The sequence below is a fragment of the Salvelinus fontinalis genome, chromosome 21 (genome assembly GCF_029448725.1).
Source record: "Salvelinus fontinalis isolate EN_2023a chromosome 21, ASM2944872v1, whole genome shotgun sequence".
Classification (NCBI taxonomy): Eukaryota; Metazoa; Chordata; class Actinopteri; order Salmoniformes; family Salmonidae; genus Salvelinus; species Salvelinus fontinalis.
Genome location: NC_074685.1, coordinates 29,325,080 through 29,339,561, shown reverse-complemented (window position 1 = coordinate 29,339,561; position 14,482 = coordinate 29,325,080).

Genomic DNA, 14,482 nt, shown 5'->3' with positions numbered 1-14,482 from the left:
GTGTATATCTGATGAGAAAAGTTTGGGAAAGGAGGGGGGTTGGATCCTTACTGGCTGTGAGCGAGTAATGCGCGTTTGGAGCAATACTGGCTGTATCCAAGGCTCAGCCAATCGTTCACATAACAACAGAATGTGGCACGCGACTGAAGAAAGAAGAGACAACCAATTTACTAGTTACAGCATCAGCGCGTGCTCTGGAAAGACAGCTTGTCTGTTACAGCAGCGCGTCCCCTGAACGATAACAAAGGTGTAACGTTAAGTGAGAAGCCTGACCACGTAGACGACCGAGGTACATTTGGTTTTATATTCACACATTTGGACGTTCATCAGACATTTAAAGCCATTTAAAAAAGTAAAAATCAATAACTAATTCACCGTTTGTGACAGAATCATAAAACTAGATATGATTTATTCTATAAATGTCTAGCATACTATTACAACCGTTGTTTTGTGGAAAGTTGCGAGATTATGTTATAGTGCTTGAAAGATTATTTTATAATCTTTGTATTGCATTAGAATGGTTGTTTTTATTTGACAGAATAGAATCTGGCGACTATTGTGTGTTCAGTGTTCCACTGAGGATGGGCCTCTATGAGATAGCACTGACAGAGGAGATTTACGATGTTTTTGGCCAATAAAGCCTGAAGAGCATTCCAGATAGTGAGGTAATGTTTTTGTAGTATGAAGTACCAGGAACGAGATCAGAACCTCGTCTTAGAGACCAAACAGAACGATTATGTATAGCTAATGCTATCTGGCTATGGGATACTCCTTTCTCAAGTAAAAGGCCCTTTGTGAAGAGTTCTGTGGTTCGTCATGTAAATTGAGAGGGGTGTATCTTGGCTATAAAAGATCTTTGATTTCGACTGTAGGGACTCAGAATTCATTATAGACGCTGAATTGATCTGAGAGTCAAAGGGCTATGGTGAAGCTCATATAATTAAAGATGAAGTTTAAGCATAACTCTGACTGGTGTGTGGTTTGTAACTCTCCTCATTTAGTAATACAGGAAATTGCTACGACAAAAGATTTCAGTTTTGATTTATAGAACTACATAAAATCTATAAGAAGCCATTTAAAGTGGTATGAATCAATAACTAATTCACTGTTTGTCACAGAAACATCAAACTAGGTATATGATTTATTCCATAAATGTCTAGTATACTTTTACAACTTTTGCTTTGAGTAAACATTCCAGTTCTGGTTTGATAGAAATACAGTTGAAGTCGGAAGTTTGCATTCACAATTCCTGACATTTAATCCAAGTAAAAATTCCCTGTTTTAGGTCAGTTAGGATCACCACTTTATTTTAAGCATGTTAAATGTCAGAATAATATTAGAGGGAATGATTTATTTCAGCTTTTATTTCTTTCATCACCTTCCCAGTGGGTCAGAAGTTTACATACACTCAATTAGTATTTGGTAGCATTGCCTTTAAATTGTTTAACTTGGGTCAAACGTTTCGGGTAGCCTTCCACAAGCTTCCCACAATAAGTTGGGTGAATTTTGGCCCATTCCTCCTGACAGCTGGTGTAACTGAGTCAGGTTTGTAGGCATCCTTGATCGCACACTTTTTCAGTTCTGCCCACAAATGTTCTATAGGATTGAGGTCAGGGCTTTGTGATGGCCACTCCAATACCTTGACTTTGTTGTCCTTAAGCCATTTTGCCACAACTTTGGAAGTATGCTCGGGGTCAATGTCCATTTGGAAGACCCATTTGCGACCAAGCTATAAATTCCTGACTGATGTCTTGAGATGTTGCTTCAATACATCCACATAATTGTCCTCCCTCATGATGCCATCTATTTTGTGAAGTGCACCAGTCCCTCCTGCAGCAAAGCACCCCCACAACATAATGCTGCCACTCCCGTGCTTCACGGTTGGGATGGTGTTCTATGGCTTGCAAGCATCCCATTTTTCCTCCAAACATAACTATGCTCATTATGGCCAAACAGTTCTGTTTTTGTTTCATCAGACCAGAGGATATTTCTCCAAAAAGTACGATCTTTGTCCCCATGTGCAGTTGCAAACCGTAGTCTGGCTTTTTTATGGCGTTTTGGAGCAGTGGCTTCTTCCTTGCTGAGCGGCCTTTCAGGTTATGTCGATATAGGACTTGTTTTACTGTGGATATAGATACTTTTGTACCTGTTTCCTCCAGCATATTCACAAGGTCCTTTGCTGTTGTTCTGGGATTGATTTGCACTTTTCGCACCAACGTATGTTTATCTCTAGGAGACAGAACGCGTCTCCTTCCTGAGCAGTATGACGGTTGTGTGGTCCCATGGTGTTTATACTTGCGTACTATTGTTTGTACAGATGAACGTGGTACCTTCAGGCATTTGGAAATTGCTCCCAAGGATGAATCAGACTTGTGGAGATCTACATTTCTTTTTCTGAGGTCCAAGCTCTCAACCTGCTCCACTACAACCCCGTCGATGAGAATGTGGGCGTGCTCAGTCCTCCTTTTCCTGTAGTCCACAATCATCTCCTTAGTCTTGGTTACGTTGAGGGATAGGTTGTTATTCTGGCACCACCCGGCCATGTCTCTGACCTCCCTATAGGCTGTCTCGTCGTTGTCGGGGGTGATCAGGCTACCACTGTTACCACTGGCTATCACTGTTGTGTCGTCTGCAAACTTAATGATGGTGTTGGAGTCGTGCCTGGCAATGCAGTCGTGGGTGAACAGGGAGTACAGGAGGGGACTGAGCACGCACCACTGGGTAGCTCCAGTGTTGAGGGTCAGCGTGGCAGATGTGTTGCTACCTACCCTCACCACCTCACCTGACAATCAGGAAGTCCAGGATACAGTTGCAGAGGGAGGTGTTTAGTCTCAGGATCCTTAGCTTAGTGAAGAGCTTTGAGGGTACTATGGTGTTGAACGCTGAGCTGTAGTCAATGAATAGCATTCTCACGTAAGTGTTCCTTTTGTTCAGGTGGGAAAGGGCAGTGTGGAGTGCAATAGAGATTGCATTATCTGTGGGTCTGTTTGGGCAGTATACAAATTGGAGTGGGTCTAGGGTTTCTGGGATAATGGTGTTGATGTGAGCCATTATCAACCTTTCAAAGCACTTCATGGCTACGGACGTGAGTGCTACGGGTCTGTAGTCATTTAGGCGGGTTGCCTTTGTGTTCTTGGGCACAGGGACTATGGCGGTCTGCTTGAGACATGTTGGTATTACATTCTCAATCAGGGACATGTTGAAAATGTCAGTGAAGACACCTGCCAGTTGGTCAGCACATGCCCGGAGCACACGTCCCGGTAATCCGTCTGGCCCCGCAGCCTTGGGTATGTTGACCTGTTTAACGGTCTTACTCACGTCAGCTACGGAGAGCGTGGTCACACAGTCTTCCGGAACAGCTGATGCTCTCATGCATGCCTCAGTGTTGCCTACCTCGGAACTACAGCTCAATTTCTTTCTTTCTTTCTCTCTCTCTCACACACACACACACACACACACACACACACACACACACACACACACACACACACACACACACACACTTGGGTCACTGTTTTCATGAATATATATCAATATTACAAACTTACGGTATCATATTTATGCTCATATATTATGTTAACTAATAGCAAAGAAAAGTTTTGGAATTGGCCCAATCAAGACCAAATTAAATCTGTGTGACATGATACCCTTTTCGATTTGTCATTTTAAAACGTCAGTATATACAGTGCAGGTTTTAACCATGACCAGGGGGACTGCCTAAGTGCCACATTATCCCTGGTAGATTTAAAACAGCATTATTCTGTGGTTCTGGTGAGAACTGGCTAAATGTTTCACAACCTCATCCATGTTGAGGGAGCGTGCCCTCCTTGACTCAACACTGAGAATTCCGAGGTGACTTAACCTGTCATCAACCATTGTTGTCCTAAGTTTTAATCAGTTTTAAAGCTGAGAAGCTTCTCTCGCAAGAAGCACTGCTGACTGGTGTAACAACAGAAATCTTATAAAGTCGAAATAGCTCAAGGAAGACCTCTTTATAACATTCTAGAAACACAACAAAGTCAAAGAAAGTAGATGGTCTGTCCCTTCCACTTTTCTCTCTCCTATCAAGAAGCCGCTTGGTTAAATGAACCTCATGTTTGAGGTCCTCTAAATCTGACTCAAAGGTCTGAGCAAAGGCAAACAGAGGCTCCTCATTCAAGAATGTTGTACACTGCGTTGAGAGACTGGACCCCTTGCCTTATCTCGCAATTCTTCATTGAAAAACGCCTCGCCAGCGCAGCTGTGAGACTGTCAAACACCTGATAAAAGATAGCTCTTTGGAAGCTCTCACCATCACTTTGGTCACTATTTTTCTGTCCTACAGTGCTCATCATCAATGAGTCGTGACATTTTAAGCTGGTTTTAGGCTGTCTTTTACACACTGTTTGTACACTTATTTTGCAGTGCTCTGCAATCTCTTCAATCTCTTTCCATAGTTCTCCAAAGTAACCCTCACTTCTGTAGTCCTGTAATGTGTCTGCCAAGGCACCTACTAGAGCCACAGCCCTTGCTAGGTCAAGAGAGCTTAATTGGAGCATGTCAGAAAGACATTTGGCCTCACCAAGCACTTTACAAAAGGTAACCAAAAGCCCCATGAAATGTAAATCTATCTGAGAAAGAAGGCCCCTTGCCTCCACTGATCTATCATCACTATTTTCAAGTGTGATATCCTGTAGCACTCTCAGAACTGCTGGAAGTCTGTCCCTCAGATTACGGCATGCCATGTATCTGCATGCCCACCTTACATCCGTAAGTCTCTGTAGTTCCCTGGGCTGCTGCTGTGGATACAGCCCTTTCTGAACTGCAAGCCACTTGAGATGAACATACGAGCCAGATACAAAGTTATAAAGATTCTGCAGGACAGCAAAAAGGTTAACTGCCTCAAGCCCTGATTTTACAGCATCAACAAGAACCAAATTCAAACAGTGTGCATTACAGTGCACATAAAATGGAAATCTTGCACTGTTTTTAATCCGTGCAGACACACCAGAATGCTTTCCGCTCATGACGGATGCACCGTCATAGCCTTACCCCACAAGATTATTTCTGTAGTCCAGACCATGTTCTTCAAGGCAATCAATTATCATTTTTGTGAGACCTGCTGCATTCTAAGCTTTCAGCTGACTGAAAGTGTAAAAAGCTTTCATGGATGGCTCCGTTGTAATAGTACCTCACAACTAAAGACGTCTTATTTTTCTTTAAATCTTTGTTTCATCTGCAATTACACACAAAACTTCACTTTCTTTTACTTCTCTTATTGTTTCACTTTGCACCATCTCAGCTCAGCCCTCAAGAACTTCCTTCTGGATTTGGTGGCTTGTGTACATAGCATTATCACATGCATTCATCCTTTTCTCTATGAGAGGGTCATGATTTGCTATTTCTTCTAAGATTGTCAAAAAATTACCCTTGTGAGCATCATCAGACTCTAGATTACCTCTCTGCGCTATATTTTGAGTGGCAGTTAGAAGCACATCTGAAATTGTTTCAATATAATTACAGTTTTCCTTTCTAACATTGATGAGTTGCTGTCAATAGCCCTTTTATGCTGATTCTAAGCATACATAGCACTGATATGATGCTCTGCCTTTGAATGGAGCTTAAACCCAGAATCTTTAAACAGTGCCTTTTTCCAGTTAATAAAAACCTGCCTGTGATGTGAAGGCAGATTCAGGTGTATTGGGCAGAGAAAAATACCTACAGGCGAAACATTAAGTTGAATCTTGATTTACAGAATATTCAAGCCATGAATTGTCCTTATACCAGGAGCTCTTTTCCTAGTACCATGCTGAGTTCTGGAAAATGTGTTCAAACACAGCTGTACAGGGCCCTCTTCTCTGGATCTTGAAATGTCTGAAATACATGTTATTAAATAATGTGACATATCTCTATGGAAATGTATAATTAAGGGATCTACAAGATTAGACACTAACAGCTGCTAACTATAATGTGTAGTTTAAAGTATAGGCCTGGCCTACCATTGGGTCCTTTTGGAACAGCATATCTGGTGCTTGATGCAGTAGGGAGGGTCTCGATGACATCTCCTGGCAGCTCTGGCTCACTGTCTTGCTCAGAGCCAGAGGTCTCTGTGTCATCCCTTGATACATCTATTACATTAAAATAACACAATAATAATTAGAGTATAATCACAATAAAAATGCCACAGCCATCAAAACAAGAACACGCATGAATCAACAACCAACATTTTAAAGTGAGGCTTAATCTGACAAAATCATCTATTACAAGATGAAGCTAAACTTAAATTCTGAACTGGGCATGTGGCTTACTGCCTGGTAGATGCTCTGATGTGATGGTGGTAGACTGGGTCCTTGTGAAGTCTGACCACACTGACTCTGACTAGCCTCAGGTAGGGAGCTGCTCTGGGGTCCGGTGGTGATGCAAGGGCCGGGGTCTGTTTGCACCTGATCTGCCTGTTTGTGCTCCTTTAAAAAGAAGTCTGATATCTCTCCATTTCTTTTCATGTTTAATTGACCCTATGCAAAAATAAGACAGTCTAAGCATCCAATTACCCACATTTTAGGCCAATCTCAATCTTAATTACAAATCCCCATTATCATAACTGTACGTTTGTCACGTTCGTTCTCCTCCTCGTCTGAGGAGGAGCATGGATCGGACCAAAACGCAGAGTGATATGAATACATCTTCTTTTATTAGAGACGAAGACGAAACGAACACTATACAAACTAATACAAAAACAATAAACCACGAACGTGAAGCTACAAACGAAAGTGCACACATAAGCTACTAACGTTAGACATAGACAATTACCCACCAATCCCCAACACAAAACAAGCCACCTATATATGATTCTCAATCAGGGACAACGATAGACAGCTGCCTCTGATTGAGAACTATATTAGGCTGAACATAGAAACAGACAAACTAGACACACAACATAGAATTCCCACCCAGCTCACGTCCTGACCAACACTAAACAAGCAAAACACACAAGAACTATGGTCAGGACGTGACAACGTTACCTTAAAATCAACTACCAGCCTAAGTTACTGTTAGATCATGGCTAGCTCTGCTCTGCAGTAAGTAACTTAGCTAACTATAATTTCTTACACCTTTACGATAGCAAACAGGCTATCTGCAAATTGTGGTAATCTTTTGAGTAACGTTAACAGATTGATAATAACAATTGTTCAATTACGAAAATCTAACGGAGTTAATGGATTTCAAATTGCTGAATGTTGACTTGCTGAAAACTGACAGCTGTAGCCTACTAATTACCCCACATTAGCTTAACATTCATATACTGTAACTTACGACACTGCACTGTATATGCATGTATTACTAGCACAGATGTAAACATAATGTTAGGCTCTCTCTTATCTGATTAACTGTCTGTTTTAATGGAGCCAAATGTCTAACGTTAACTTACACAGCGACTCAACTTTCGTAAAAGTTGTTCAGGAAACCTAAACCCGATGCTAAACCTTAATCTTACTTCAAATATGATGTTTTCACCAATCGCGAAAAGAGCTTGTGGAGCTGTGGAAATATTCTCTCTTCTTCTTCTGTATGTTCTTCTTATTCTTATTCTTCTGTATCTCGCAACCAACGTTAATATTCTCTCTTCCTCGTCCTCGATTTGAAAAATGCGCCACCGAACGTCAAAATAAATGCTTCTTTCAACAACAGGTGAAATGAGATGTCAATCAGCATCAAACTGCCAGCAGCGAATTCAATTTTGAGGTGGCACCCAGGTTGGCCAATCAGATGTCAGGGGTGTCCAGTGCCCACCGGACACCCCTCTGGCTTCGCCCCTGCTTATGCCCCATTCAAAACAACTGGAAACTCGGAACTGGGAAATCTCAGACTTCAGTGAGTTCAAGACAACTGGGAACTCGAAAAAAAACTAGCTCTGACTGGGAAAATATGTTTTGAACGGTCATCCAACTCAGAATTCCATGTCGGGAACTTGGGGCTTTTTCTAGAGCGGCAACCTGAAGATCACTGACATCATGATTCAACCTTGTTTTTTTCAGAGTTCCCAGTTGTCTTGAAAGCACCACAAATCCAGAGAATGCCAGACTTTGATGAGAAAGTTTGACGACAAAATATGCCCACAAGAACGACTGAGCGCCACCTTCCTATTCAAGTGAGCACCAGTTGAGTTCAAGTTGAGTTAAAAAATGTATTGTATGCTGTTGCATAATTGATGTAATTTGCCAGGGAGATGTGTATACTGTAGCTTAGAAAGTAATACTAAGTGTATGTTGTGTAGTAAGCTGTTAATAGCCCAAATGCCTCACCCTAATCATTTAGTCCCTTAGCCTACTGTTCTGACTTGGTGGTGCACATGATGCCTGTAGCCTGTTTCAGAGAAATCATCGATGTAATCATCGAATATTGTAAAAGCTTTCATTGTGTCACGTTCCTGACCTGATTTCTGTTGTTTTGTATGTGTTTGATGGTCAGGGCGTGAGTTTTGGGTGGGCAGTCTATGTTTTCTGTTTCTATGTTGGTTTTGGGTTGCCTGGTATGGCTCTCAATTAGAGGCAGGTGTTTGTCGTTTCCTCTGATTGAGAGTCATATTAAGGTAGGTTGTTCTCACTGTTTGTTTGTGGGTGATTGTCGTCCGTGTCTGTGTCTGCACCACACGGGACTGTAGCGTTTGTTCGTTCGTTTGTCATAGTCTGTACCTGTTCCTACGTGCTTCGTGTTTTATGTAAGTACTCATGGTTTAGGTCAGTCTACATTCGTTTTTTGTTATTTTGTAATCCTTCCCAGTGTTTGTTTTCGTGTTTCGTCGTTTACCTTAATAAATTCATTATGTATTCACAACCCGCTGCATGTTGGTCGAATCACTACTCCTCCTCTTCGTATGAAGAGGAGGAGGAACACCGTTACAGAATCACCCACCAAACCCAGATCAAGCAGCGGGTTAACGGACAGCAACGACAGCAGCAGTGGATCAAGGAGGATTGGACATGGGAAGAGATTCTGGACGGTAAAGGACCCTGGGCAGAGCCAGAGGAGTGTCGCCGCCCCAAGGCGGAGCTGGAGGCATCTAAAGCGGAGAGGCGACGATATGAGGAGGCAGCACGGAAGCAAGGCTGGAAGCCCGCAAGTACAACCCAAACATTTCTTGGGGGGGGTGGCTAAAGGGTAGTGTGGCGAAGTCAGGTAGGAGACCTGCGCCAACTTCCCGGGCTTACCGTGGAGAGTGAGAGTACGGGCAGACACCGTGTTTCGCAGTAGAGCGCACGGTGTCTCCTGTACGTGTGCATAGCCCGGTGCGGGTTATTCCACCTCCCCGCACTGGTAGGGCTAGATTGAGTGTTGAGCCGGATGTCATGAAGCCGGCCCTACATATCTGGCCACCAGTCCGTCTCCTTGGGCCGGCTTACATGGCACCAGCCTGACGCATGGTGTCCCCGGTTCTCCTACATAGCCCGGTGCGGGTTATTCCACCTCCCCGCATTGGTCAGGCGACGGGGAGCATACAACCAGGTAAAGTTGGGCAGGTTCAGTGCTCAAGGGAGCCAGTACGCCTACACGGTCCGGTATATCCGGCGCCACCTTCCCGCCCCAGCTCAGTACCACCAGTGCCTACACCACGCACCAGGCTTCCAGTGCGTCTCCAGAGCCCTGTTCCTCCTCCACGCACTCTCCCTATGGTGCGTGTCTCCAGCCCAGTGCCTCCAGTTCCGGCACCACGCACTAAGCCACCTGTGCGTCTCCAGAGCCCTGTACGCACTGTTCCTTCTCCCCGCACTCGCCCTGAGGTGCGTGCCCTCAGCCCGGTACCTCCCGTTCCGGTACCACGCACCAGGCCTATAGTGCGCTTCGAGAGGTCAGTGTGCCCTGTCCCTGCTCCCCGCACTAGCCTTGAAGTGCGTGCCGTCATCCCGGTACCTCCAGTTCCGGCACCACGCACCAGGCCTACTGTGCGCCTCAGCAGGGCAGAGTCGGCCGTCTGCCCAACGCTTTCTGCACTGCCTGTCTGCCCAGCTCCGTCTGAGCCATCTGTCTGCCCAGCTCCGTCTGAGCCATCTGTCTGCCCAGCGCCTTCTGAGCCATCCGTCTGCCCAGCGCCTTCTGAGCCATCCGTCTGCCCAGCGCCTTCTGAGCCATCCGTCTGCCCAGCGCCTTCTGAGCCATCCGTCTGCCCAGCGCCTTCTGAGCCATCCGTCTGCCCAGCGCCTTCTGAGCCATCCGTCTGCCCAGCGCCTTCTGAGCCATCCGTCTGCCCAGCGCCTTCTGAGCCATCCGTCTGCCACGAGCCATTAGAGCCGCCCGTCTGTCCCGAGCCATTAGAGCCGTCCGTCAGTCAGGAGCCGCTAGAGCCGTCCGTCAGTCAGGAGCCGCCAGAGAGTCAGGAGCCGCCAGAGCCGCCAGCCAGTCAGGAGCCGCCAGCCAGTCAGGAGCCGCCAGAGCCGCCAGCCAGTCAGGACCCGCCAGAGCCGCCAGCCAGTCAGGAGCCGCCAGAGCTGCCAGCCAGTCAGGAGCTGCCAGAGCCGCCAGCCAGTCAGGAGCTGCCAGAGCCGCCAGCCAGTCAGGAGCTGCCAGAGCCGCCAGCCAGTCATGAGCTGCCTTACAGTCATGAGCTGCCCTACAGTCATGAGCTGCCCTACAGTCATGAGCTGCCCTCCAGTCATGAGCTGCCCTCCAGTCATGAGCTGCCCTCCAGTCATGAGCTGCCACTCAGTCCGGAGCTGCCACTCAGTCCGGAGCTGCCACTCAGTCCGGAGCTGCCACCCAGTCCGGAGCTGCCACTCAGTCCGGAGCTGCCATTAGTACAGAGTTGTCCCTCTGTCCTAAGCTACCTCTCTGTCCGGAGCTACCTCTCTGTCCGGAGCTACCTCTCTGTCCTGAGCTACCTCTCTGTCCTGAGCTACCTCTCTGTCCTGAGCTGTCTCCTCTATGTAGGAGGGGCCTTAGTGAGGGTTCCTGGACCATGGTCGGGGGCGAGGGTCGCCACTCAAAGGACGCTAAGGAGGGGGACAAAGACAGTGGTGGAGTGGTGTCCTCGTCCGCCGCCGGAGCCGCCACCGCGGACAGATGCCCACCCAGACCCTCCCCTTGAGTTTTAGGGGTGCGCCCGGAGTTCGCACCTTGAGGGGGGGGGGGGTTCTGTCACGTTCCTGACCTGTTTTCTGTTGTTTTGTATGTGTTTGATGGTCAGGGCGTGAGTTTTGGGTGGGCAGTCTATGTTTTCTGTTTCTATGTTGGTTTTGGGTTGCCTGGTATGGCTCTCAATTAGAGGCAGGTGTTTGTCGTTTCCTCTGATTGAGAGTCATATTAAGGTAGGTTGTTCTCACTGTTTGTTTGTGGGTGATTGTCGTCCGTGTCTGTGTCTGCACCACACGGGACTGTAGCGTTTGTTCGTTCGTTTGTCATAGTCTGTACCTGTTCCTACGTGCTTCGTGTTTTATGTAAGTACTCATGGTTTAGGTCAGTCTACATTCGTTTTTTGTTATTTTGTAATCCTTCCCAGTGTTTGTTTTCGTGTTTCGTCGTTTACCTTAATAAATTCATTATGTATTCACAACCCGCTGCATGTTGGTCGAATCACTACTCCTCCTCTTCGTATGAAGAGGAGGAGGAACACCGTTACACATTGTCTGCTTACAGTATATGCCCCCTTTACTTATCCTACGGTCCTGACTTGGTGTACAGGGAGAATACTGTAAGAAAACAACAAAAAACAAAATGGCCCATGTTCTGAATTCTATCGCTGTACATTTCAAAAGTGCTGAACAAATAGTTATATTGACCACGTCCATCCTAGCTCGCTCATTGATGTCTTAATCAAAATTACGGATTGCCTCTTATCCACTCGTCGTTCCCTTATGCCATAGTTTGTACATGTCAATTGTCATTAGAAACCACATTTGTTTAAGAAAGTCAGCCCTATCAGCTATCTTTTTTTGAAAACTCTGCTGTTGGGACAGCTTAATGTAGGCCCTAACAGTTTATGGGGATCATTTGTCACCTTTATAGTGCAATTAATGTATTGTTTAGTGTTGTGTAGTGGCTTTGCTGGTGTGTATCGATTTTTTTTGTATTTTGTTTGCCACACCAAGATTTACATGCTAAAGTCGCCACTGTGTCTGTCCCAATGTAAAAATTCAGACCCTTTGCTTTGAGACTCGAAATTGAGCTCAGGTGAATCCTGTTTCCATTGATCATCCTTGAGATGTTTCTACAACTTGAGTGGAGTCGACCTGTGTTAAATTCAATTGATTGGACATGATTTGGAAAGGCACACACCTGTCTACATAAGGTCCCACAGTTGAAAGTGCATGTCAGCGCAAATACCAAGCCATGATGTCAAAGGAATTGCCCGTTGAGCGCCTAGACAGGATTGTGTCGAGGCACAAATCTGGGGAAGGGTACCAAACATTTCTGCAACATTGAAGGGCCCCAAGAACACAGTGGCCTCCATCATTCTTAAATGGAACATTTTTGGATCCACCAAGACTATTCCGCAAGCTGGCCTCACAGCCAAACTGAGCAATTGGGGGAGAAGGGCCTTGGTCATGGAGGTGACCAAGAACCCGATGGTCACTCTGACAGAGCTCCAGAGTTCTTCTGTGGAGATGGAAGAACTTTCCAGAACGACAACCATCTCTGCAGCACTCCACCAATCAGGCCTTTATGGTAGATTGGCCAGACGGAAGCCACTCCTCAGTAAAAGTCACATGACAGCCTGCTTGGAGTTTGACAAAAGACAATTTAAAGACTCAAGATTCTCTGTTCTGATGAAACGAAGATTAAACTCTTTGGCCTGAATGCCAAGCATCACGTTTGGAGGAAACCTGGCTCCATCCTTACGGTGAAGCATGGTGGTGGCAGCATCATGCTGTGGGGATGTTTTTTTAGCGTCAGGGACTGGGACACTAGTCAGGATTGAGGGTAAAGATGAACGGAGCAAAGTACAGAGAGATCCTTGATGAAAATATGCTCCAGAGCGCTCGAGCACTCAGACTGGGGCAACGGTTCACCTTCCAACAGAACAACGACCCTAATGACACAGCCAAGATAATACAGGAGTGACTTTGGGACAAGTCTCTGAATGTTATTGAGTGGCCCAGTCAGAGCCTGGACTTGAACCCGATCTAACATCTCTGGAGAGACCTGAAAATAGCTGTATAGCGACGCTCCCCATCCAACCTGACAGATGATCTTCAGAGAAGAATGGGAGAAACTCCCAAAATACAGGTGTGCCAAGCTTGTAATACGTAAGAAAACTCAAGGTTGTAATTGCTGCCAAAGGTCCTCAACAAATACTTAGTAAAGGGTCTGAATACTTACGTAAATGTGATATTTCAGTTTATTTATATATATATATATAAATGTGCACAATTTTCTGACTTGGCCCTCCCTTTCTGCTCTATGGCTGAGTAACTAATTGCGAGCTTACAGAAAATGGAGGAAAACTAAACTTCCGCAGGACCTATCATCCTTTCTTTCCCTCCTGTCTACTTTCTCTTCCTCTGTATTCACTGCTAAAGCCACTTTCTATAGATTTCAATTTCAAGATTCTGCCTCTTACTCTAGGAAACTCTTTTCCACCTTCTCCTCCCTCCTTAATCCTCCACCCCTCCCCCCTCCCTCTCTGCAGACAACTTTGTCAACCACTTTGAAAAGAAGGTTTATGACATTTGCTCCTCATCCACGCAGCCTATTGAGTCCACTGGTCCCACTCACACAGAACTACCTTACGCCTTGACCTCTTTCTCCCCTCTCTCTCCAGAGACTGTTGAGGACCGGCCGCCCGACAACCTGCCCACTTGACCCCATTACATTCTCCCTCCTCCAGACCCCATTCCCTTCTTTCTCCTTCATCTCTGGAGACCTTCTCCCATTCCTCACTTCCCTCATCAACTCATCCCTGGTTGCGTCCCCTCTGACTTGGCAAGAGTTGCTCCCCTCCTCTAGAAATGAACACTCAACCTCTCTGTCAAAAACTTCTTCTTACTTTTCTTTCCAAAACACTTGAGCGTGCTGTGTCTGACCAACTGTTTCACTATCTCTCTCAGAATGATCTTCTTGACCTTAACCAGTCAGGCTTCAAGACATGTCACTCAACCAAGACTGCGCTCATGTGTGACACGGAGGCTCTCCGTACTGCCAAAGCTGACTCTTTCTCCTCTGTTCTCATACTCCTAGATCTATCCGCTGCCTTCAACACCATGAACCCTCAGATCCTCCTCTCCACCCTCTCAGGGCTGGGAGTCTCAGGCTCTGCACACTCTTGGATTGCATCCTACCTACGTGGAGAGAATATGTGTCTGCACCACGTACTCTCACTACTGGCTCGGTTTTAGGCCCTCTCATCTTCTCTCTATACACCAAGTCACTCAGCTCTGTCATATCCTCACATGGTCTCTCCTGTCATTGCAATGCGGATGACACTCAGCTACTTTTCTCCTTCTATCTTTCTGACACTCAGGTGGTGACACACATCTCTGCTTGCCTGGCAGATATCTCAGCTTAGATGTTG